Genomic DNA, 22,846 nt, shown 5'->3' on the forward strand with positions numbered 1-22,846 from the left:
TGCAAATGAATTTCTTGGTTGCTTTCTAGCTCCCTTTTTAGAAACATACAACAGTGTCTTTTTGGGCCTGATATACAGCTTGTGTGGAATGTGACTATTTTTTACAAAACATTTATATTGAAGCAAAGTGAAAACACAAAAGCAGAGCTTCTGAATGAGAGCCTTTTTTCTATTAGCACATTCTAACAAATATGAGGTGTTTTCAAGCTAGCTTACCAAGTTCTTGTGAAACTGACTGCAAAAGGAATCATATTTTAAAAGCACATAGGAACAATTTCTTCCTTGTCATCTATTTCCAAAAGCAGCTTAAAACACAAACATCACTAGTTTTCATAGAAACTTAATGACACTTGATTACAAAGATTGCTTTTGTGTATGAGAGCTCAAACCTATCTGTTCCTAGCCTCTGAACTTTTAATTTTTTTAATAAAATTTCTGAGGTCATAAATGTTATTGTTGTGAAAGCATTCTCAGGAGCATCATCTTAAGACGGCACCAGCAAATGGTTCTTCTCATTTCAAGCACAAAAAGTAGAGTTTCTAGATCTTTTTCAGTTTATAGGGCAAGCTTACAATGTAACTCCACCACCCTGCTGTGGCCTGTCTGTGTTAAAAAAGGAGTTTTGTATTACAGGGAGAAGTTAAGGGACAGCATAAAAGGAGTAGGAAAAAGAGACGTTTTACTGTGGATCACAGGTGTTTAGCAAACCCAAAGAGGTGCACAGGAGAGCTGACTTCATGTCCTCTGTGGGGAGAGCCACAGAGCTTCTGATTTCCATAATGTGCTGAAGGCACTGAGCCAAAATTAGCACTGATGGCACTGACCAATACAACACCTGTTTTTCAGTAGTGCTGCACTCATTTACTTCAACAACTCCCAGGTGCTCTGCTTCCTGTTGGGCATTTTTGCCCTGAGTTGTTGTGATGAATAGCTAACTACCTGAGATGCTTTCGATCTTCCATCACAGGGATATGGAAAAACAGAATTGCCAAATGCTGACACAACTTCTGCTGGTGGTGTGATTTGGTTACAGCCGTTGCTGACTGTCATAAATATGGCATCTGCATGGGCAGTCTGAATATTTGTCCCAGGAAATATTTCTGGCCTTACTGGTCTGTACATGCACACTTGTACATTCTCTTCTCATTTTTTGCACTTAGGTGAGCTTCATAGTAACCACTGCTTTGCCTTCAGTGAGATGAATTTGGTCTTTGCTGGATGGTTTGATGTAACAGTAGAAATAAAACTTGCATGCCTTAGGTGTCTTCTAATCCTGATTGTAGATGAAGAGAGAAATGAGATTTGGATTGAGTTACAGGTGCCTGTTCCAGCACTTAACCTTTCTGAGACTGCATAACATTTTCCAAGGGAATGGCTGAAACCCTCTCTTTTCAGATGTCTGAAAATTAGGTTGGATATGGCAGTAGCAAGCATCCTGTAGGGAACATTTTAGCAGTGTAAAGTGGTCTACATGGCTCAGAATCAGAGACAGAAAAAGATCCATTAAGTACAGAGCAACATTAATTGTGTGGCTGAGGTGCTAAAAACCACAAGCATTTGCATTTCTCTTTTGAGTCTTTGAAGCAGCAGCTTGCCAGTAGCTGAGTTCCTCTTAAATATATGTGACATAGCCATTTCCTTATTATCACTTTTATAGACAAGGGATCCAGTAGCACATTACTTCTTAACTATCCTGCCATTATGAAGGGATTTGCTGCTCATTGTAATAATGCCAATCATGATGAATTCATTTTGCATTCATGTAGATGTCATGAGCACTTTAGATTATTTTCTCCCCTAATTTAAATCAGTAAAGGGACACTTAAAAGCGGTATCCGTACAGCCATTGCTCTGCCAATGAGCAAAGGAAAAGCGTGCCTGTAGATTCAGGCTTGCATAATCCGCTGCGCAGCGGGGAAGCTTCCTCCTGGCTAGAAATTAGCAACCAGCCCTTCTGGATTGATTGACTCTTCCTTGTGACAGCATAGACCTTAATCAATTTGTTGCACACACAACAGGCACATCTGTGCTTGCCGAAGGCGTTCCACTGTCATTTAGTGGCTGGCTCAATTTAATGGACCACTTACTGTATCAGATACCTGCTTTGAGGGTCTTTTGGAACTGGGGAAGGGAAGGGAAGGAACTCTCTGTATTTATCAGAAGAACCATCCTCTTTCTTTTTTTGCAGTGTGCTCTGGGTGCTTCCCCTCACATAAGTGCACTTTATCTGTGAAAGGTTGGCGCTGCCATGATCAGCCTGTTGTCAGTGGATAAACTCTGTAGTTCAATGATGCAGAATGTGTGCTCAGTGAACTGGGAGAGAGAAATAATTTGGTGGCAGATGTTTGGAGTTCAAACAGCACTGAACTTCCAAGTGCTAATGTGAATTGCAGAGTGTGTGGGGAGGGTACAGGAGGGGAAAAGCACTGGGGGGACTAGAAGGCTTGTGCAGAATGAAGAGGGCCAAAAGGAGGCATTTAAATTACTCCAGAGCTCTCATATTTAACCCAATTAATCCTATTTAACCTCTACTGGGTCATAACACTGCAAAGGAGAACATGCAAGTTTTTACATACTATACACTCACATAATTTCCTGATGCTCTCTAAGATTTTTGAAGTTCTGAGCACTTCAGGTGGCTCTGGAAACCCACCAAAGCTATTTTGTGTATCACTGGGCACATAAGTTACTCAAGTTTCCCAACACTCTTGTAAGTCAGCTGAGAAAACAGTGGTGTTGAGGAATTAAGTCATTGAACTGAGGGTCATTGATGAGGTAAGCTGCAGGAAAGATTGGAATGTTGAAGCCTCAGTCCCCAGATTTCTGTCCTAGATTTCCAGTCGCCTCTGTTCTTTCCCCATGTCTTGGTAAGCAAGTCTGGTGCCATGTTATTATACCAGAATGGCCCCAACTGGCCCCAAAATATCTGTGACTTCATGCCAGCACTGTAAGGTTCAGGTCTGTGTCCGGAGCACTGAGTCATCAAATCAAGCACTCAGGTATGCAGCTGGCTGGCTTCATTTTCAGAGGCTGAAAGAGGGAAAGGATGGGAAACAAAAGAACAGGAGATGCAGTTTAAACAAGAGCAGCACAAGTAGGGAAAATGCTGAGTAGAAACCCATAGACATTTTTGATAATGCAGTCACGATCTCATCATGAATAAAACAATGTGTTTCACTTGACCACTCCATCTAATAAGGATTCACCTCCACTGGATTCTATCATTTTCAAAGTAATGAAATCTCTGCATCACCTTGAAAGAGATAATTTGACCTCTGTGTTTATATGCATGTACATGACAGCAATTTCTAGGGGCACCCAGTAGGTCCACTGCTACTTACTTTTTGAGGCAGGAGAAAGGCTTTTTCTGGTTTATTGGTTCAGACAGCTAGCTGGGAGTCATGGGCTTGAAACCACCCATCTTCCCCTGCTGCGATCAACACTCTTTTTCCACACCAAGAAGGCTGTCATGTGGTTCAGGCATAATCGCTTCAGACGCTGAACTGCAAGGAGGAATTCTTAATGTGAAAGGGGAGTGTGCAGATGGGGAGTGAAAGCAAAATAGCTGTTGTACTTCAGAAATAGATTCTTAGTTGATTTGGAAATATTCCTTTATGGATAAGCTCTTCCAGGTACAACTACACTTTAATGCTTTTTTTAGGTGGAAATTTATATTGGTTAGTATCTGCTGCTTTGTGCCCATGCTAGAAGAGACTGGGAGGGGGGCAATAAACCTGCCCAGGTCCTGTGGTCACTTTGTCATGTAGTCTTAGCATATATGCATCTTAGCATATGGTGCCAAGACTTCCATATACCTTATTTCATAGCTGAATCCAAGGTTTATAATTTTGGGACATTATTCTCTCTGGTTTAGTAGAAATGAAGGGAGCAGATTTAGTTTGGTCATGCCCCTCCTGTTGTGTAAAGTGGCAGAGCTGTGGAGATTCATCATACAAGCTGCCATAGCTTTCGGTCCTGGATCATTTTTTAACCATTCCCAAAAAATGCCAAGTATTTCCAGTACTGAAGGTCTAGCATCCTTCCTATCTCATGCTTCAGTTGAAGTTCAGGTAAGTTACACCTTCAGATGGAGGTTGTATAAACCTTGGTGATTTTTTTCTTGAATAGTTTTTATGGGGGTTTTTTTGGAAGCATCCAAGAATCAAGTCCAAATTAAATTTAGGAACAGCGGCAGACTGTGCAAACATATGTGAAGTTAGAGAGGAAAGCAGTTTGTTGTGAAAGGAGACTTTAGAATTTTTCACCTTCCAGGCAGTTGTGTAGCAGCAGTGCACACTGAACCTCGAGAGATTACTGTGAGTGAGAGTGTGACTGCGGTGCTCTTTGCTGATGATTTACTTGAGATGCAGAACTCTTTTTGTGTGCAGTGCTACTCTGCTACTCTGCAAGAAAAAAAAAGGAATCCAATAAATAGGCCAATGTTTGCCCCATTATCTCTTAATTTAAGTTGTTCTTTGGCATCAGTACTTACAGGCATGGCATCAAAGTGCCACTCAGAAATGCTTATGGAGATTACAGCTGGGAAATTACATCCTCTCTTAAGACAACACCAGTGCTACGTGGGTGAAGGACAATTTCCTAAGTGCAGTGACAGCAGCACTACCATCAGTGCTGCTTCTGCCAGGAGCCACGCGTTGCCCTAGAGGCAAAACTTAATGGTGCTCAAGCCTTGCAAGCTACCTCAGTGACCTGATGGTACCAGACTGTGAAATCTGTGTAGAAGAGCATTTATGGTAATTAATCCACTCTGTCCCCAAGCCACTGGTGGCAGACTGTAATATGTTTTTTGTCCAGTTTTAATCACAAGTGGATTGTATGGGAAATGAAAAAGAAGAACTGAAAAATTATATTGGATCATAGACCTGCTCTAGTTACTTCACAGGGTTTATTTTTAATTCCTGCCCTGGCTGTGTTCAGATGAGCCCAGCCAAAGTAAGGAAGACTGCATTACAAGAGGCCTGGAGACTTTACATTTCACCACTGGAACTGGGGATGGTTTGAGGATGGAGTGTGGGAATCCTGAGCTGGCCAGTCTATCCTGAAGAACAAATGATGATGGTGAGATTAACCTGAAATACCCTGCAGAGTTTCAAGGGAGGTGTTTTTCTAAACACTTTCTAAATGATTCTCAGCTTTTAAGAAATGTGTATTTTGCAAGAAATATGTAGTAGTCACTCTTCAAACAATAAATGTAAATTACCCTCTTTAGTGAAATCATGCATTTTTGTATAAGAGAGAACATTTTCCATTTTAAAGCTGCAATTACCCCTTGTTTTATCTGGTATAAAACCTTTGCATTAGCTGGCAGAGTGGCTCATTAAACCTTCTCCAGCTTGAGTGTGTGTGTGTTGGGCAGGCAAGGGCACATGCCACTGTCAGAGGTGAAGAAAGCTGTTGTGCTCCAGCTTCTTGGGAATGGCAGTTCCCACTCCAGTCCTCTCTGCCTGGAGCAGGCCTGGAGAAAATTTTGCTTCAGAGGGAGGCCACCACCCTGGCCTCTATGCCAGGATTGTGACACTGAGTTACAGCATATTATCAAGAAAGAGGGTTTATCTGCTTTAAGACATCTGGATGCTGAGTTCCAATTAAAAATAGAAGGGTAAGGACATCCATATTGCCCAGGCAGCTTCTGAAACATCAGTCTTAGTAGTAGTATAAATTCTAATTCATTAGTGTTAATTATAGAAGTGCTTCTAGAAATGACTCAGAGGTCTAAGAGGAAAATAGTCACTGTTTGAAAGACCTTGGTTAGCCATGTTTATACAAGAGTCCACTTGACCGCAGTGGGAATTCTGGTTTGCTTTGTTTGGGTTTTTGGACAAATGTTTGGATTTGGCCAGTATAACAGTAAACTCTTGCCAGAGTTTTTCTGTCAGCTGCTTTTTCCAGCTATGTTGGAGTGTACATGTCTTCTGAGAAGCATAGCTGGTTCCTGCAAGCAGGTATGCTGACCAGCTGTCTCCTGGGACACTTGGGCAGGGCTCCAGTAGACACATGGGCAGCAGGATGAGGCCTGGGTTAACGTGCTGCATCTCAGCTTTGTGCCTGCACACGTGCCAGTACTTCATGTTGGATGTGCCATTTGTGTTGCTCTGTTTGGCTGATCTGCAGGCACGCTACCAATTCTGTCCTAGCTACTGTTGCGTGTACATGCAGCTCAATTTTGATCAATGATTTTTAAAAGTCAATCTGTACCTTTTTCTGGCATCTAATGGCTCTGGGGGTAGGTAATTTTATTGTCTGGTCTAGAAATGGAAAATTATTGCAGTGCTACTTTTTTATTTATGGTCCCAGATGGAAAGCACTCAAGTCCTGAAAAACATCCAGATGTCTCTGTGGCACAGTTTCCCTACTCTTCTGAGGGCGTATGAGAGGGGCAATTCTATCCTTCATTTAGATATAAATGCTACCCATTTTTCTCATTTCTTAAATACTCTTTTTGAGTGCTTAATAATGGAAAAAAGTACTGCTCAGATTTTCTGCCCTTCTTACTCTATAAAGTGAGCTGTTGGAAGAGACATTTGCTGTTGCAAAATAATCCTCACTAAATTCACTGTTCCCAGAGGAGCCTGAAGATGAGCAGGCTGAGAGTCTGGGACACCAGACTGTACAACTGTACAAGACAGTTTAACTCTGCCCTTGGAGCTGCTGCCCACTGGAAGTGATGGAGAGCTGCTAGAGCTCAGGTTTGCATGGGAGCCCCTTATAGCAGTCATAGAGCCTGTCCCGGGCTCCCTGGCTAAATGGAAGCCTCATCACCCCAGCGCAATGCAGCCTCAGAAACCCTCTGAGGACACGAATTCCCTTTGACATAAATACCTCTTTGTCCATTTTGTCCAGTGTATCTGGAAAGGAAATTGCTAATGAGTCATGGTAATGAGTATGAGTTCTCAAACATTTAAGCAGAGCTAGTGAGCAAGCAATAACTGCAACCTTTTGTCTTCTAGTCTTCCTATCTTTTCCAATGTGTATTTAGTAGAAAATAGTGTTCCTGGTCCTTGTCATCTTTTATTATTGTTGTTCAATAGCTGGGATCCCTGGGAGATATTCCTGTTTTTAATGTGAGTGAATGTACTACTTAACTTACCAGATAATCATGGAGCTCCCCCTTCGTCACTGAGAGGAAGTGGAAGAATTAATTATGGAGACAATCAACTGTTCAACCTCAAAGACTGAAACAGTGTCAGACTGTGGTGTCTAATGAGGAGTGAAGTAACATGAATGAGATTTGTTCTGGGAGTTTCGTCTGTTCCTCTCAGTCTTCAGGTCATCTAAGTCAGAAAATTTTTATTCAGGCTGGATGTTTAAACTACAGTGAACATGATTGTTGGACAATCTCAGCCTTAACATTACTCTTATCCCAAGGGTGATTCCCACTTTTTACATTAAAAATTCTAAAAATCAGAAATAGAATTTTTAGGCCGTAGGTCTAAATTAATGAAGTAGCTTAAATAAGCACAAAAGTTTAAAACTAAGAGGAAAATTTCACGTGACTCCCTAGAGAGAAAGAACTGTCAAAAACTAGCTTGAGCTGCACTCAAAGTAAAGGCAAATAAAGCAAATAGAAAAAAGATCTTGCAATCAAATAATTACAAAGCGAGGGAAGAGTGGGGGGATGGAGGGAGATGCACTGTGTAATACGGGTGGGTTACAATTAAATGCAACATCAGTGAAGCTCCAAAACTAAGAAACTGCATTGCCTTTCTGTTCAGGAAAGATGATTTTGTTGGACCTGATCAAGCCAATACTTTCCCACCCTTGTTCAATACTGGACAAAAGGAAGGTGACAGTAGCTCTGAAGTAGAAAGGAGAAACAACTACCTCATTCTAGGTGGTGCAAAACTTTGGGACTTCAGTGGACATGCCGGAGGGGTTGGTTATATCTTTCCCAGAATCCTGCTACAATTTGTGCATGAAGTCCTGGTGTCAAAGTAAGAATCCTGTGGATTTTTAAAAGGAACATGTGAAATCTGAATTTACACCATTTGACTAAACAACAGGAAATCTCAGGGACAGGCAGACATACTAATCTAACCTCAGTTGCTATTCAGGAATATAGAGCAATTTGGGAAGCAGAGAATGACCAAAAATGGATGCAAAGTAGGAGAAACCCCAAAGATTATCCTGATTTGGAAGGGACCCACAAGGACTGACCAGTTGCTGAGTGGTGTGCACTTTGATTCTCCCGCTGGACCAGTGGAATAGCCTCCTGTGGAGAGGCACCCATCCTGCGCACTGCTGTGCCACACCCTGTTCACCAGCAGTCCCCAGGATTACTTAATGTGGCACTGGAGGCATCCACTGTCACTCCCAATCCCACCTACACCTCTGCAGCCACTCCCCAGGGAGCTGCCAGCTCCCAGCCGGTGTTGGTGCTCTCTGTGGCTGCCCTGGCTCTAGGAACTTGCCTGGTTTGCTGCAATTTCCTGCTCCACGGCAGGACGTGCCTGTGCCAGAGCTGTTATCCTCGGCAAATGACCAAATAAATATAACATAGGGTTTTCAGAGATTGTGCCAAATTTATATGATACCTTTAAGTAATGAAATAACTGATCATCTTGGCAAAGAAATGCAATAAACAGAAATTATTTGAAGCCACAATTCACAGGGAGTTGAACAAACTGGAGAAGATGGGGATTAGAAAGTAGCAGAAGCAGATGGGTAACAAGGAGATGCCAGGAAGTGACAGGAAGGTTGGAGGGAGGTTATTGAGACTCTTTCAGGGAATGGTTTGGGGACCAATCTTGCTTAATGTTTTTATTAGTGACTTTGGCTCAGAAAGTAGAGATAGTTAATGAAATAGCTTTCTGTTACTGACATGAAGTTGTGAGACACATCGATAAAAGGAAGATCAAGATACTGTGCAAGAAGAATTGGATGACCTTGAAGATTATGCAGTAGAAATGTTGTAAAATGGCATGGTACCAAGTACAAGGTTATTCACCTAAGGATTAAACATAATCTGCTTTGCTGGAAAATGGGCTCATAACTTAGAGAGGAGTGAGGCACTAGTGCTTGTGGCTTGGTCCAGATAAGACTAGCAGCATTTGTTTTGTCAGGAAATTCAATTATTTTATTGCAAAAAGGGGTTAGGTTAATTTGTGCAATATGTTTTTTGAAAACCTGTACTGTATTTTGCAGCATAAGATGCCAATTTGATGCAGCTGGGGAAAGGGCAAATGCAATTCTCTCTGTACAGTTGATAGAGAGGGGAATTGCAGCTGTTGTGTTTTTGGAATCAAGAGTGCAGTTCTGGTCACTCATATTCAAAAAGGATGAACTTAAAAATGTGTTCACTGATGGTTTGCTTTAAGGAAAAGGTAATAAAAAAGGAGAAGAAGATTTGTGTCACATAGTAAAATGATGGTGAAGAGGCAACAGGGGTTTGCCCTGTGTGTTGGAAAGAATAATTTAAGATAGCAGTCAGTCTTGGCACAAGAACAGCAGAGCATAGATTATTGAGGAATACATTCAGGCTAGCAATTAGAAGAAAGTTTTTAACTATAGGAAAGTGAGGCTCCAAAGTAGACTTCCACTTAGAGAATTTGGAACAGCACAATTTTGTTCCTAACAAAAAGGTGAAAATAGATGAGTTCAAGATGGAGCCTAGTCTGGACAGAATGTATTTACCTGTGATAGATGGAAACAGGATGATTCAGAGAAAATCTTTGTGTCCTGGGTTCTTCATTTTATCCCAGGATGAGTGAAGAGTGAATGGAGTTGCCCTGTGTCCCTGCAGATCTCAGTTTTACATATACATAGTAGGAAACACTCCACACTTGGGCTAAAGAGTATGGTTTGACCACATTTGGTGCAGCACTTTGAGAGCTTGAGGGGAGAGGAAGCGATTTGGCTGAGATGTTTGGTGAAGCAGGTGAGAGGAGCGTACTAGCAGATAGGAAACTATGTGGCAGCAATTAAAAGACAGGTTTACAGTGGTCTTTCTAATGAGAGCATCGTTTGAGACCTTGTGAAAGTAGATGAATACATCATCAATGACTACTCAGCTCTCTCTAGGGAAATGGACATGTGATGAGCCAGTGCATCAGTGCATGATGTGGTTTTGGTGAGTGCTGGGTGTGCTCTAGGGGCTCATCTCACTGTCTTAATTATGTGGATTTTTTTTAATCTTCCTTTTCCCTCTTTCTGTTATTACCCATCTGTCTAGTTATCAGATTGCATCATGAAATTTCTCAGCTCCTCATTTGCTAAGGAATATATTTATAATTCCTATAATTTGTAGGTGTTCAGTTTTTTAAAAAGAGGCACCTGAACATGAGCCAAGTGCAGCCTAAATAATTTTCTGATCTGAGGAAGTCAGGGGATTGTTGCTGGAAGAAACCCAAATATTTATGATTTAGCAAACAATCGCATTTCTAGGCAAAGGACTTTCTAATAAAAACAATTTTGAGATAAAAATCAACAGCTCAAAGAAATAATGTTCTCAAGTCATGCTTCTTTTGCCATTTTTAAGTACAGCCTTGCTTTAATGTGTCTTTGTTTACCATAAACCATGACTTCAAACCCAGTGCAGGCACAGCATCATCTCATACACTGTCATTGAACCATTTTGATGAATCAAGTAGGCTGAAATTTGATTCAGAAGAACAGTTTGGTCATGTCTCTTCTAGAAATCTAGCAGGGTCCTGGATATTACAGAAACAACAGTATCAAGCAGTCAGTCAGTTAAGTGCCTGCATCTTTCTCTTGAACTTTAGAAATGGACAAAGACAGTGTCTTGTGTAATAATTCATTTTTCTGCTGGCCCCAGTGCCCCTAATCAAAGGCATCATTCCAAGATGCTGAGTACAACATTTGGAACAGCACATTCTTGTTCTTATGAAAAATGGAGCTTGAATGGCAGCGAATGTGTGCATCTTTCATGAGGCAATGAACTGACTGCTTGTCAGCTGCTCCTCGCAGGTCACGTCTGTCAGGCAGCAAGAATGAATTGGAACCAGCCTGACATGGAGAGCCTGGTGGAATGCCCCATGGTGCTGTGAGCAGAAACAGCCACTGTGGGAATGGGTGGGGCAGTGGTACAGCTGGGGGCCGTGTGGACCGTCCTGGTCACTCCTCTTTACTTTGGGATGTTTACATGCATCTGTGATGCGAACTAGAGGATTTCATGCTTGTGCTGGAAGTTGGCCTGCTTTAAAGGAAGCTGGTCCTTACAAGATCATTCTGCTGTTGTGAGTGGCACAAAAGATGTTTCACACTGTTAAATGTGGCAGTGGTTCTTGTCCTGTTGCAGCTCCAATGCAAATGACTAAAAACACTCCTGCACCAGTTGCATGGGAGGAATTATGGCTTTCACTGGCTCTGAAATCACATTTCTTGTGAGACGCGGTGACAATACAGAAAAAATCAAGTATAGATGTATGGTATGGTTTACATTACAATGCATGTAGTAGTTCACAGAACACAAATAAGAAAGGGGTGAGAGGTCTGCTGTTCAGCCATATTTTGTAAACACTTTGAAAAGATGGTAGCCAATCTTAATCCAAAAGGCCCTAGTACCCATATTGTCTGCAAAGCTTTACCCGGATCATCTATTTAACTTACAGAAACAATGAAAAATAATGAAAAAAATCAGTATTAGAAACAGAAATGTGGGATTTTGGTTACTTTAGTTCCCTCTGGTCCCCTTGAACAGTGAACACCAGCAGTACAAATCCAGTCTGCTTTCCCTGTAAGATGTCTTCCAAAAACTTTTATCAGCTCCTTAGCAAACCCACCTGAGGCTTCTTTCTGTGTGCAGAGCAGACATTTCATCCCTACTGTCACTATTTGGATACTTCATCATAAAATGGTGCTCTGTAGCGCTGTTGGGAAGTCAGCATTCCCAGTCCTGTGATGTCTAGAGGTTTTTCATAAGCCTGTGTTCCCAGGGAAAATGAATCACTTCCTCTCAATTTCTCCTGGTCCAGCCTCAGTTTAGTGGTTTGCAATGCTTAGGAGACACTGTCTGCTTCATATTATGAACTACTATTAATGATCCATGCTTTGTTCACTGAGGTTGGAGCTGGTTTCCATAGTCTGGGTCACAGTGCACAGTAGAGTGCAAAGCTGTGCTGGCCACTTTACATGCTGGGGTAGGGTCCACTTCTTTCAGTGTCCCTGTTGACAGCTCTTAGGCAGTGACACATTCATGGCCTTTTGCTGTGGACCACGGTCTGGATTCTTAAGTCCTGGACCATAAAAATTGCTCTCCATGACTCTGAATGGTCCAGCAGTGCTAGGAGTGCACTGATACTACAGAAGTTTGAGCTGACTTAAAGGGTTAATAAAATCAAACATCCAGCTTGCTGCTTTCTGACTGTGTATTAATCAAATTATAGGGCACAGCTTTCCTGTCCCAGTCCCGTTTTGGAAAGTGTAGATTCAGTACACTGGCTGTTATGTTCAAGTTGCATCAAAAGCAGCCAAAACGGATACTAATTGCTTCCTGTGGATATCTATGGTTTTGTTTCTTTTTTCCTGTAAGTAGTTTGAATAAAATTTCTTAGTAGAATTTTTGTCTTTTTTCTGAGAAAAATTATATTGTCTCTCAGTCTGTTGCCATGTGCCTCCTATTTCAGCTGATTGCTGTGATGAAGCACCACTTGGGTATGTTCTCAATGCTGATTCCACTGGGAGCAGACCAGAAATCTCATTACAGAATTGCAAAGACTTTGTGAAGCTGAAATGTCTCCTGTAAAACCATTAGTGTCCCTATATAACTTACTTTCCCTGTTCCTTTTTTTGGAGCTGTCAAATATCTTTGTTGGTGTCCTCCTCTCTTTAAAAACTTAAACATGACACTATATAACTACTTACTCTTAGAACAGTGAAACCATTTGCTCTTTCATGAATTTATAAAATGTTTTTAATTATAAATCAAACAATGAGTAATTTCTTTTCCTTGGCAATCCTAAAGAAGAGTCAGTCAATTGACCTCATGTGCTTGGTGAAGCAGCATCCAAAGGAGAAGCAGTACCTTTGGTTTAGACAAGCACCACTGAACATACTTGAGCAAGTATCTACTGAACCACCAGCCCCTCAGTCAAGGGTGTAACTGAATTTCAGAAGTCATGGTGTCAGAAAGATATTGATCTCTATACTTTGTTTTTTTGCCTAAAACTTCCCTCAAAGGAAATGTTTTGTGTGTTAGCAGCAGTGACAATTTTGGTAGAGAATAGTTACAGCTCTTGAATGGCATGTGCGCCAACCTGTTGAACAGAGGTCTCAACAACTTTGGCTTCCTCTTTGTCCTTCTTCAGTGGGCAGCTCCTCCTCCTCAGCAGCACACTAAAAACAGAATAGACCCACAAAGGCAGATGCAAATAAGCAACCAATCTAATGCAAACAATGTAAGGGGTTAACTAGACTCCAGGGGAATGGGGCTTTACAAATCTTTGTAAACTTTAGGACAAGGAACAAGAGGTTGGTTGCATAAGACGATGTCAGATTAAAATGAGAGGCCATGGTTCCTTCTGGAAGACAGCCTGTTAGCTCTGACTTCTTCCTATGATTTATATGAAAGGAGTCTGTGACATCCTTCTGGTTATCAGTGAGGTGCAAATGTAAATAATAATAAGAAAGATGTTCTAGCAGACACAGCACAAGGCAAAGTGTAGATGCCTTGTGACACATGAAAAATTCCTCCTGGCCAAGCTGGAAGTGCATTATTGCAGGAGTGCAAGCATGGTTGCTGAGCCTGTGAAATGAATCATTTGGGAACTTTGCCTTTTGTCCCCCCCTCTTTTCTCATTTTCCAATTTTAATTCATTTCATTATATCTACATGCATATCATAGTCTCATCCCATAAACTTGCTGTCCAGCTGTGGGGAGCCTTTAAGATTGTCTGTCTTTATGAGGAGATGGTAGGATTGTGTGTGTGCTCAAATGAGTGCTGGCACATGCCTGTTTCTGCTGCAGCAGCTTACAATGAAGTAGGCTTTTGTCATCCATCTGTCTTTCATCAAGGACCTTGTATATCTATTCTTCTCTTTTCCAAAAGGAACTGCAGGCAATTAAAATCATCCCAAGGTCTCCTTGGCATCCTGCTTCTAATCTATAGTCTCAAGAATGAAATAAAGCCATGGAGAGGCAATTGTCTTTGCTCCTATAGTTTTTAGAGGCCTGGAGTGGAAGAGCAGGGAAGAAAAGCAATTAGATACATTTATAAACCAAAGACATTCATCAGACAATTCAAGGTCTTATATGAGCACACACACTGATGTAAAGAATAGGTATGTGTGCAGCGTGTCACTTACTCTTCTTTCCTTAATAAGAGGCTACCATGCTGTAACTGCTACTCCAAGTGACTTTAACATGTTTGTCCTATTTTGTCTTACTCTTTTGCTACAGTGTTTTGTATGAAGTTGGGTTTTTTGTTTTTTGTTTTTTGTTTTTTTTTGTTAAAGCAAATATTTTTGTAGTTTCTGTCTGAATTAAAATAGGGAAAATGCAATGAAATAAGTTGCTAGTTTAGGCTAATGCAGGTGTGTTTGGTAGGCACTTACCATTTCTGCTGGGCAGGCCCTTACCTCTGAAGGTAAGTGAACGTTAACAAAACCTGGTTTAGGACAGTCCACCACTTGAGGTTTTCTTTCTAAATGAAAAGTGGCTCTGGAAGTCAGGTTGCCTATGATCATTTGCACTGCTGAATAGCCAACAACAAGAGAAAAAGCTAAGGAGGGATGTTCAGGACTGGGGCTTTGGACACAGAGTCTCATCTCTAGACCCCAGTTAACGATTGCAGTCTGTTTTAGCTGCGGAGACTGAAATGCTGCTGCCTTAGCCCTTCTCCTGCCAAAGCTTCATTGCTAAAACAACTTCTAAATGGAGTACATTTCTAGTTCACAGCCCTTTGTTTCAACACAGATAGAAAGGAAACTGCACAAACCAAAAATAAGCTGCAGCAGCCAAGGACCATACATTGCTCTCAGCCATCCCTGTTCCACTGGCATCAAAGTCTTAGAGAGTGAAATACAGACAGCTGAAATTAGAAATTTTATCCAAAGGCAACTCTGCCTTTGTCTACAGATGCTGTGAAATTGAAGTGGCCCTTTTATTGCCCTTTCAGGCTTCTTCTCTGGGCTGTTTGCTAGGAGTCAGGTCTCTGAGTGAAGAACTGTTGTGTATGATGCTTTAATACAGCAGGGCCCAGATCTGGATTCATAAGGGCCCTTCAGCACAACTGTTGAACAAGTTATTCTATTTACAAATACTTGCAGCTGTCTCCTGGGTGAACAAATAGCATTTCTGGACTTTTATGTAAAGTGATCATTAATTTCCAGGGGGCATGCTCATGTGTGCATTATATGTATTTACACAGAGGTGTGTGAGTTATGCATGAAACCAAGATTGCATTTCATCTACAGAATGGGAAGAAGAATTGCTATTTGTGTACTTTCATTTGTTTTTTTCCCTGAAACTCATTGGACACTAAAGTAAGGAGGAATTCAGAGGAAATTCAGCCGGCTTCCTTGGTAAATCATGCGTGATACTGTGATCAGGGAAGATGACAGAATCTGAATTTTCCCAAGCAAGTGTGAAAGCCCTGGAAAATGAGAAGGCAGATAATAGTGATGATTCAGGGGGGCATTAAGAGAGTGATTTCATTATTGACTTGCCCTTGAAGACACCTCTCCCAGCAACAAACCAACAAGTAGCACACATACCATTCCAGCCATTTTCCCATTTGCGTGCAAGGTGTAGGACAGCTTTGAGAGCTTTGAAGTGTGAACGCACCTACTTGAACCACTCCTCATCTGCTTTCAGACATCTGTGTTTTTGCTGCCTCCAACAGGGTCATACTGAAAATGTCAGATTATTTAGTAGAAAAAGGGAATTACTGAACCTCAGACTTCTCTCTTTCCTACAGGGCCATAAGTACTGCTTGCTTTCTCTGGAAGATAAGCAATATATTATATTCTCTTCTTTGAATATTTCACCTCTTCTTTTTGCTGGTTTGTTTGGGTTTTTTTGTCTGTAGTCATACTGTACCAAAATAATGGTGTTTGAACAAAGCCAGAGCTCAGAGATCAAGTGTGTTCAGTACTGCTACATAAGTATATAGCTGAACCAGTGAGAAAGGTCAGCTTGTCTGACAGAAGTGATTAGTCCTGGATGAGATTTAGCACAAAGCAGTTGGATAGATTTATTAGGCATAGTCTCCAACGTTAAACTATCATATGAGCTTTGGAAGTGTGCGGCTGGCATGAGAGATTTTGGTTCTGCTTTGGAGTTGCATGTCAGTTGAGACTGCACACAAGCTGATGGAAATAAGGCCTGCCACTGAAGGAATGGGGGAATTTCCACTCCAGCTGCCTTAGAGGTGATGGCCCGAGATGCTCTTCCAAAGCTCATAAGACAAAGGCTTCATTCCCAAATGACCAGGCTGGCCTTCTGTCTCCCCAGCTGCCTTCCCTCCCTCAGCACTGCCCTATTCCCTTTCTCCCTTTCCTTTCTATCCCTGTCCACTGAGGAAGCTGCCCAGAGCACTGTCACTGCACCCTCTGCCCTTACCCCCTTGTACAACTCATAAAAGGTGGGTTGAGTGTTTGTGTTTGTTTTCCTGCTCCGGACTTCCCCTTGCCTCTCAGATGATGGGTGGACTGCAAAACAGACACTGAAGAAGATAAATTTGCCAGGGAAATTTCGTGATGTCCTGGAAAGTGGAGACGACTTGCTGAGATTCCCTGGTGGAGCAATGAGTTGCTCTGCTGCCATTTACCACAACTGCTCGGGACAGGCCTGAAATTTTCCCTCATGACTGCCCTTACTCCCCCTTTAGCCTCACGTGCTGCCTCAGCACTTGTTATTGCTGCAGTCATGCCAGCAGTGATTGTATGTGCAAAGCACCTGGGCAGCATTGATGCCACCTTTAAAAGATATGGCTGGCAATAAAAATCTCCATATTAAAGGAGAGAGAAAGGCAACTGAAACAGTAGCCTTGTTATAAGACATATATCCAGACAGTAATTTAAATGCAGGAGGCTTCTGGAAGAGGCTCTGTGTTCTAAACATTAATTTGTTTCAAGTTGAATCTACTTTCTACAGCAGTAGTGACTATAACACAAGTGGAAAAGCAATGAAAACCTTTCTGTGCACAGAGTTAATAGATATGACTGGTTTTGAGTATAGTGGGGAGAATGTACACACAGGTGTGCAATCAGTATTTTCTGTGCACTGTGTGACTGTCCCTTACCCAGAATGTAGTGGGGTGTAGCCCCACATGATCACCCACAGTGGACTAATACACCTCTGGAGTCTTGACCTTCACTGAGCTGTGAAGCTTGCTGAAAAGGAGTGAGCTGCTTGCTGGGACAGCAGAGCCTGAGCTGTGCCACTGATACGGTTCTTGACCCTAGGAGGTCAGTTGATCTCCTGCCACTTTGGTCCCTTTTGCTGCAAAGTGGAAATGAGGGTGCTTGGCCTCTCTCTAGTGCTGTGGTGGGACTTTGCTAATGAGCTCAAGAATCTGCCAAAAAAGCCCAGCTAGACTGTAAAGATGGAGCTGTCTGGCTTCCATGCCTTGTGTCCCCAGACACCTTGAGGACAGAGTGGATAGGACAGGCTATGGAAACTTGAAGGGCAGGATAGCTGGATGCCTCGGTATCTCACCTTATGTTTTTTAGATACAGGTTTGAAAATACTTTCTTGACAAGACCAGTGTGCTAAGGGAAACTGCTTTGAAGGATTTCATCATCACACAGAGACCTGGCTTGTTTTACCCACAGCTTGCATGGCTGGAAGGGGCTAAAAGACAGAGGACTTTTGATTTTTACCATCAAAGTCCCTGGTGGTTTATTAGGCACATAGCCATCGTACCAGCACTCTGGGTGATGTTCATTAGCTCTTGGTAGCTGCTCCAGGAAAGACTAAGAACTGATAGGTCCTGGACATTTGGCCCAGCTCTCACCAGCAGGACTTTCTGGCAGGGTGGGAGATGGTGCCTGTTATAAGGCTTAATGAGGCATCGCCTTCCAGGGCTGCAACAGCAGCATGTTTCAATGACTCCAAAGTCAGGCATCTAAAGAAGCAAATGAATTAGTCATTACAAATTAGAAATTGATTTCAAGGTTACGAATTGCAACTAAACTCGTAGCACAAAAGGTATGGGCCAGCCCTGTCCTCAGTTGTTCTCGGGGACTCTGTCCATACAGGCACCTTTTTTCAGTTAGTTTCCATTTTCTCTCCCCTGCATGTCATAGTTAGGCATTAGATGCATGTAGCTGTGCATGTGTGTTTGCAGCCAAACAGGAGCCAGGCTGGTCCATGGGTTCACACGGCTGCTGAAGCCAGGATGTGCACTCTGGGAGACTTCTATTGATGCACAGCATCTGTGGGTGCCTACTTTTCTCCTAGTATTTTTTTGCTGCTGAATTTTTCCTAGCAGTAATGCAGTATTCTTTATTATCAGCCCATCATCCATTTGTGCTGCTAGTCCTGCTTGTTTATGATAACAGATTTCTTTGTCTGATCTCCCCCTCAGAGTGAAGGTCCAGTTGCTCTTTATTTCAGTGTACTGTACACGGTGGTTCGGCAGTCCCTGTGCAATGCCCCAGCTTTACCGATGTTTTCAAGAAAGAGGGGAGTGAAAGAGGAAACCAAACTCATTTTAACTGTCTCTTGGAGAAATCATTGGACAGCCAAGCTATGTCTTTGAAAGCAAAGGGGCTGCTGAGATTATGAAATTCTCAAGCATTAGCTCAGCACGGCTGAGCTAGGGCATAAGGAGATGTGTGAGCCCATTAATCATTGCAGGGCAGCTGCCAGCTCCCTGACTTTAATTGTGACTTTCTAATATTTACCCTCTTTGGAGGTTTTTAGGTCCTCATGATAAAGGATTTCATTCCTCTCCCGTGAAACTGTGCAGACAGCAGAGGTGTGAGCTTAATTCAAGGCTGCTGAATGACTTGCAGCTACTGGGGAAAATTATGTTACTCAGCATTGTTTTCCTCCTGAAATTGTTGCCTTGGCAGCATCTCGAGGAGTTTTGCATACCTGTCTCTTTAAATTTCCTGTTCTTCAGACTGCTCTATCTTCACAGTTTCCAGTCACTGCATTTTTATTAAAGATCTCCATGGAAGTAAACAGTCTCAGAGGGTGCATCCTTCCAATACCCCGGCTTGAGAGGAGGAAGCAGGAGTGGAAGTGTTTCTTAACAAGGGGAAGATCGGAAAGTATGCTACTGACAGTGTAATAGGTTGAAAAATCATTAATGTGAACTCAGACTACATCTCAAATAATAGACTATAGAAGATTATTATGCTTAAAAGATCTCCTTTCCTTTCAATCACCATGATGTGTCTGTCTAGGGACATGCCTCAGTGCTCACTTGCAAACCAGCCCAACACAGATTTGTGAGTTTTCAAGCGTGCATGTGCCTCTTTTACCCCCTCCCAGCTGTCACTCACTGCCTTCTTCCCAGCAGGAAAAGTCAGGAATGTTTGTGGGAAGAGAAAGAGCAAAACAGACTCATTCCCCAGTATTTGCAAGGTGGCAATGGTCTACATAAACTCTGCCTTCCATGGGGTGGTGGATGAACTAGGATTTTCATGGGAAGTTTCCTTCCAGCTTCACCCAGCTGCATAACTGCAAATGCAATAAAATAAATTTTCTGGAAACTGCTTTCTCATTTTGCATTTAAAGTGTTGCAAACTTTATTACTGAGCACACACAAGACAATGGAGCTGAATCTGAGTGTTTATGCCAATATATCTGCTTTGATTTATGTGGCATTGATCATCTCTTTATAATAGAGTTAATGTGAGGGTGATCTACCCCCCTGAACACAGGTTGATGCTACATTTCTTTTGCATCCGGTTATTCTGTCAGTTCAATGTGCAGTCCTTTGTCGACTCTGAATATCCTTTGTAGGTCAGCTGCCATGCAGGGAGCCTACATGTGTGCAGGGCTTAATTGGTCTCTCAGCTCTTTCCCATTCTCTACTTTGTTTTGCTTACAGAGCTCATCCTTTCCCTTCCATTTCTCTTTCCCAGGAGGAAGACAAGACAATGATGATGATGCATCCTCCACTAATGGATCCTGCTGAGACAGGGATTTAGGCTGCAAGGAAGACTTTATGGGCATCTTGCACTTCACATTCCTGAGAGAAAAAAGGAAAAGGATCACACAACTTCCACTGATCTGCCTTTTTTCCAGGGACCACTGCTGAAACCCCTCCTGTCCTGGCAATATCTGCAAATCAGCCTGGACTTGGCTTTTACCCTCCAATCCCACAGCATCTCCCACAAAGCCTAAGGCAGTGTAATCGGTCTAGATTGACTTCTCAGAGTTTCACAGCAAAGAAAATAAACATGAAGGTTATTAGCTGCGAGTTATGAAAGATGTTACATTAGCTAGGTTTTTAAACCATTCAGAGCCAAAAGGGATTTTTGGAAGGCACTTACTTCCTCCTAAAAATCTCATCCTTACCTAATACATTCTAGTTCATAGACAATGCTACAGACTTGATATAACTTCATACGATGAACGAGCAGGGACTCATTGTTAGAGTCTAGGGATAATCTCCTCACTGTGTTTAAGCACCTTACCCTCTCTCACCTTCTGTCATACTCTTTTTGCCATAATAATGATAATAGATCTTCTTAAATTATAATTATGTTGATTCATATCCCCAGAAAAATGCAGCTCAGTCCTAGTTAATTAGTCAGACATTTTAAAATCTGTTTGTATTTTCAATAGTAAAAGGAAAGACAAACAATAAGATCTTACTTTATGTCTAATACTAGTGCGGGCTGTGGATGCAGTTCAAACTCTGCAAGGCTTCTGGTGGGAATGTTTCACAAAAGACACTTTGTCTCCTTTGGAACAAATGCCACCAAATAGTGGAATTTATTTCTCAACTATTTTTTCAGGGCCCCTCTATTTCCAGCATGCTCTCAAACACTTCACATAGAGATTTTTTTCTTTGGAATGGCATGAGGGAGGACCAGCAGTGGGGATTTGCTTTCTATGCATGGCATGGTTTGCCTCATCTGCATGAGCTCTTTCTTGTTCCTAGGATACACTAGCTTGACTTAATTTATGGGCTTGCTTTATTATTTTTTCCCTTTGGCTGAGATCTGTTTTGACTTTCCCACTAAGCTCCTTTTGAGCAGGGGCAAAACCAACAACACTGAATTTATTTAAGTGGAATTAAAGGGCAGTCCTTGTGTATGAGGCTGGAGCTGGGCTGCTAAAGCATGCTCAGCCTCCTGAGGTGCTAAAAAACCTCATGTTTCATTCAAAAGCCAACTGCACTGAATAGCAGAGGACCACTTCTGAGAACTGCAGTGGGGCTCTAACACCAGCAGCACAGAATGAAAGATAGGGCTTTAGGAGATGATGAGATATAAATTGAAAAGAGAAAAGAGTTGACCAACCACATTCCATTAAGGTTCCTAGTTTTGTTGCCCCAGAAGCAATTTCTGGAAGATGAAGTACTCCCTCTGCTCTTATGGTGCAATGGTGACTTTTGAAAATGGGTGAGTTAGTTAATGCACATATAAACATTGAGCCACTTTCATTAACAAAGATGAAATTCACCTTCTTCAATAGCATTATGAATTGCAAAGAGGGACATTTCTGTATTGAATCATCAACTGATTGTCCTTGAAAATTCACCCCTACTTTGCATCTGCAGATATTTTTCTTGTTCAAATGTGTGCTGTGTTTTGATTTTCCTTGTCCCCTTTTAAAATGAGAAGCAAACTGAAGCGTTCATCAGAACCACGTAGAAATGCAGTGACTGGACACGAGAGCAGAGTACAAAAACACAGGGCTTTTGTGAGCATACCAAGGGTACTGGGCATGTCAGCAGTACATCTACCCAGCAAAATGAGGGGTTTCTAGTGTTCAGAGCAGCTCTGGTAGCTGGTTCCTCATTGTGAGCCTGATGCAGTAAATGGAAAGCAGTTTTCTGGAAGATTCTCTTTCCATGTAGTGCCCTTTGTATTGGTGGGTGGAGAGAACTGTCCATGTATATGGGACAAGGTTTATTCCTTTTCTCCTTGCTTTTTCTGCTAAAAGAGAAGAGACAGAACTGGAGTTCAAGAATTCAAGGAAACATGTTTGTGTCTGTTTATCAAATTCAGTCTCTCTGCCAGATGCTAAATGAAAAGGGCAACAGGTAAGGTGAATTACTGAATCGTTCAGCCCTACCCTTGAAGGGCGCAGATGATGGAGGAAATCCAGTAACTCCAGAGATGCAAAAGATTAAGATTCCTTCTCATACCTGCAGGATGTAGCTGCTAGAACAAAACTGAAGCTGTTGGGAGTGGCAAAAGAGAAAGTTGTTTTTCTTGTCCTGCACTTCTCCTGCTCTGCAGATTGAAATAGCGGTTCAGCCTCAGGGGTGATTACTCCTACATTTCCAGCTGGCACTAGATTACTTTGAAAAACCAACAGGACCTTTATATAAATCACCTCCAAAATATCCTTCTGGTGGTAGAGGTCCCAGGAAAGTACTTTTCATTGCCACTTTAGTACAACCACATATGCTGAGGGTTAAAAGTTTTGACCCAATCAGATGTTGGCTGTGTGCAGCAGAGCTTGTTTTTGTCTTTTCTTATTAAAAAGGTTAGAGAGGAATGAGAGACATCATGTAATACATCATTTGTCTTGTAAAGAAAAAAATACAGCGCGGTCTCCAAAGATTTCCCTGCATTTTCTACTTTATCTCTGTTTTCTGAAGTTATTGTTGGTCTTGGGATTTTTACAAGTAATGAAATTGGAAGCACACGTGTAAGAAAGAAACTAGACAGAAAAGGAATTACTCTTGTTGTACTAGGTGGAGGTGAATTTAAAAAGATGATGACTGGATACATT

At 42.0% G+C, this 22,846-nt stretch overlaps 1 long non-coding RNA gene across 1 annotated transcript in view; it reads left to right on the forward strand.

Moving 5' to 3' along the window:
* The window catches only part of LOC138110766 (uncharacterized), a 69,749-nt gene extending 49,068 nt beyond the window's left edge, over window positions 1-20,681 (forward strand). The window contains exon 3 of the long non-coding RNA XR_011151045.1: window positions 20,017-20,681. This is a non-coding gene — a long non-coding RNA (uncharacterized lncRNA). The remainder of the gene's footprint in view (window positions 1-20,016) is intronic.
* The last annotated feature ends 2,165 nt before the right edge of the window (window positions 20,682-22,846 follow it).

Source organism: Aphelocoma coerulescens, chromosome 5, assembly GCF_041296385.1.
Source record: "Aphelocoma coerulescens isolate FSJ_1873_10779 chromosome 5, UR_Acoe_1.0, whole genome shotgun sequence".
Taxonomy (NCBI): Eukaryota; Metazoa; Chordata; class Aves; order Passeriformes; family Corvidae; genus Aphelocoma; species Aphelocoma coerulescens.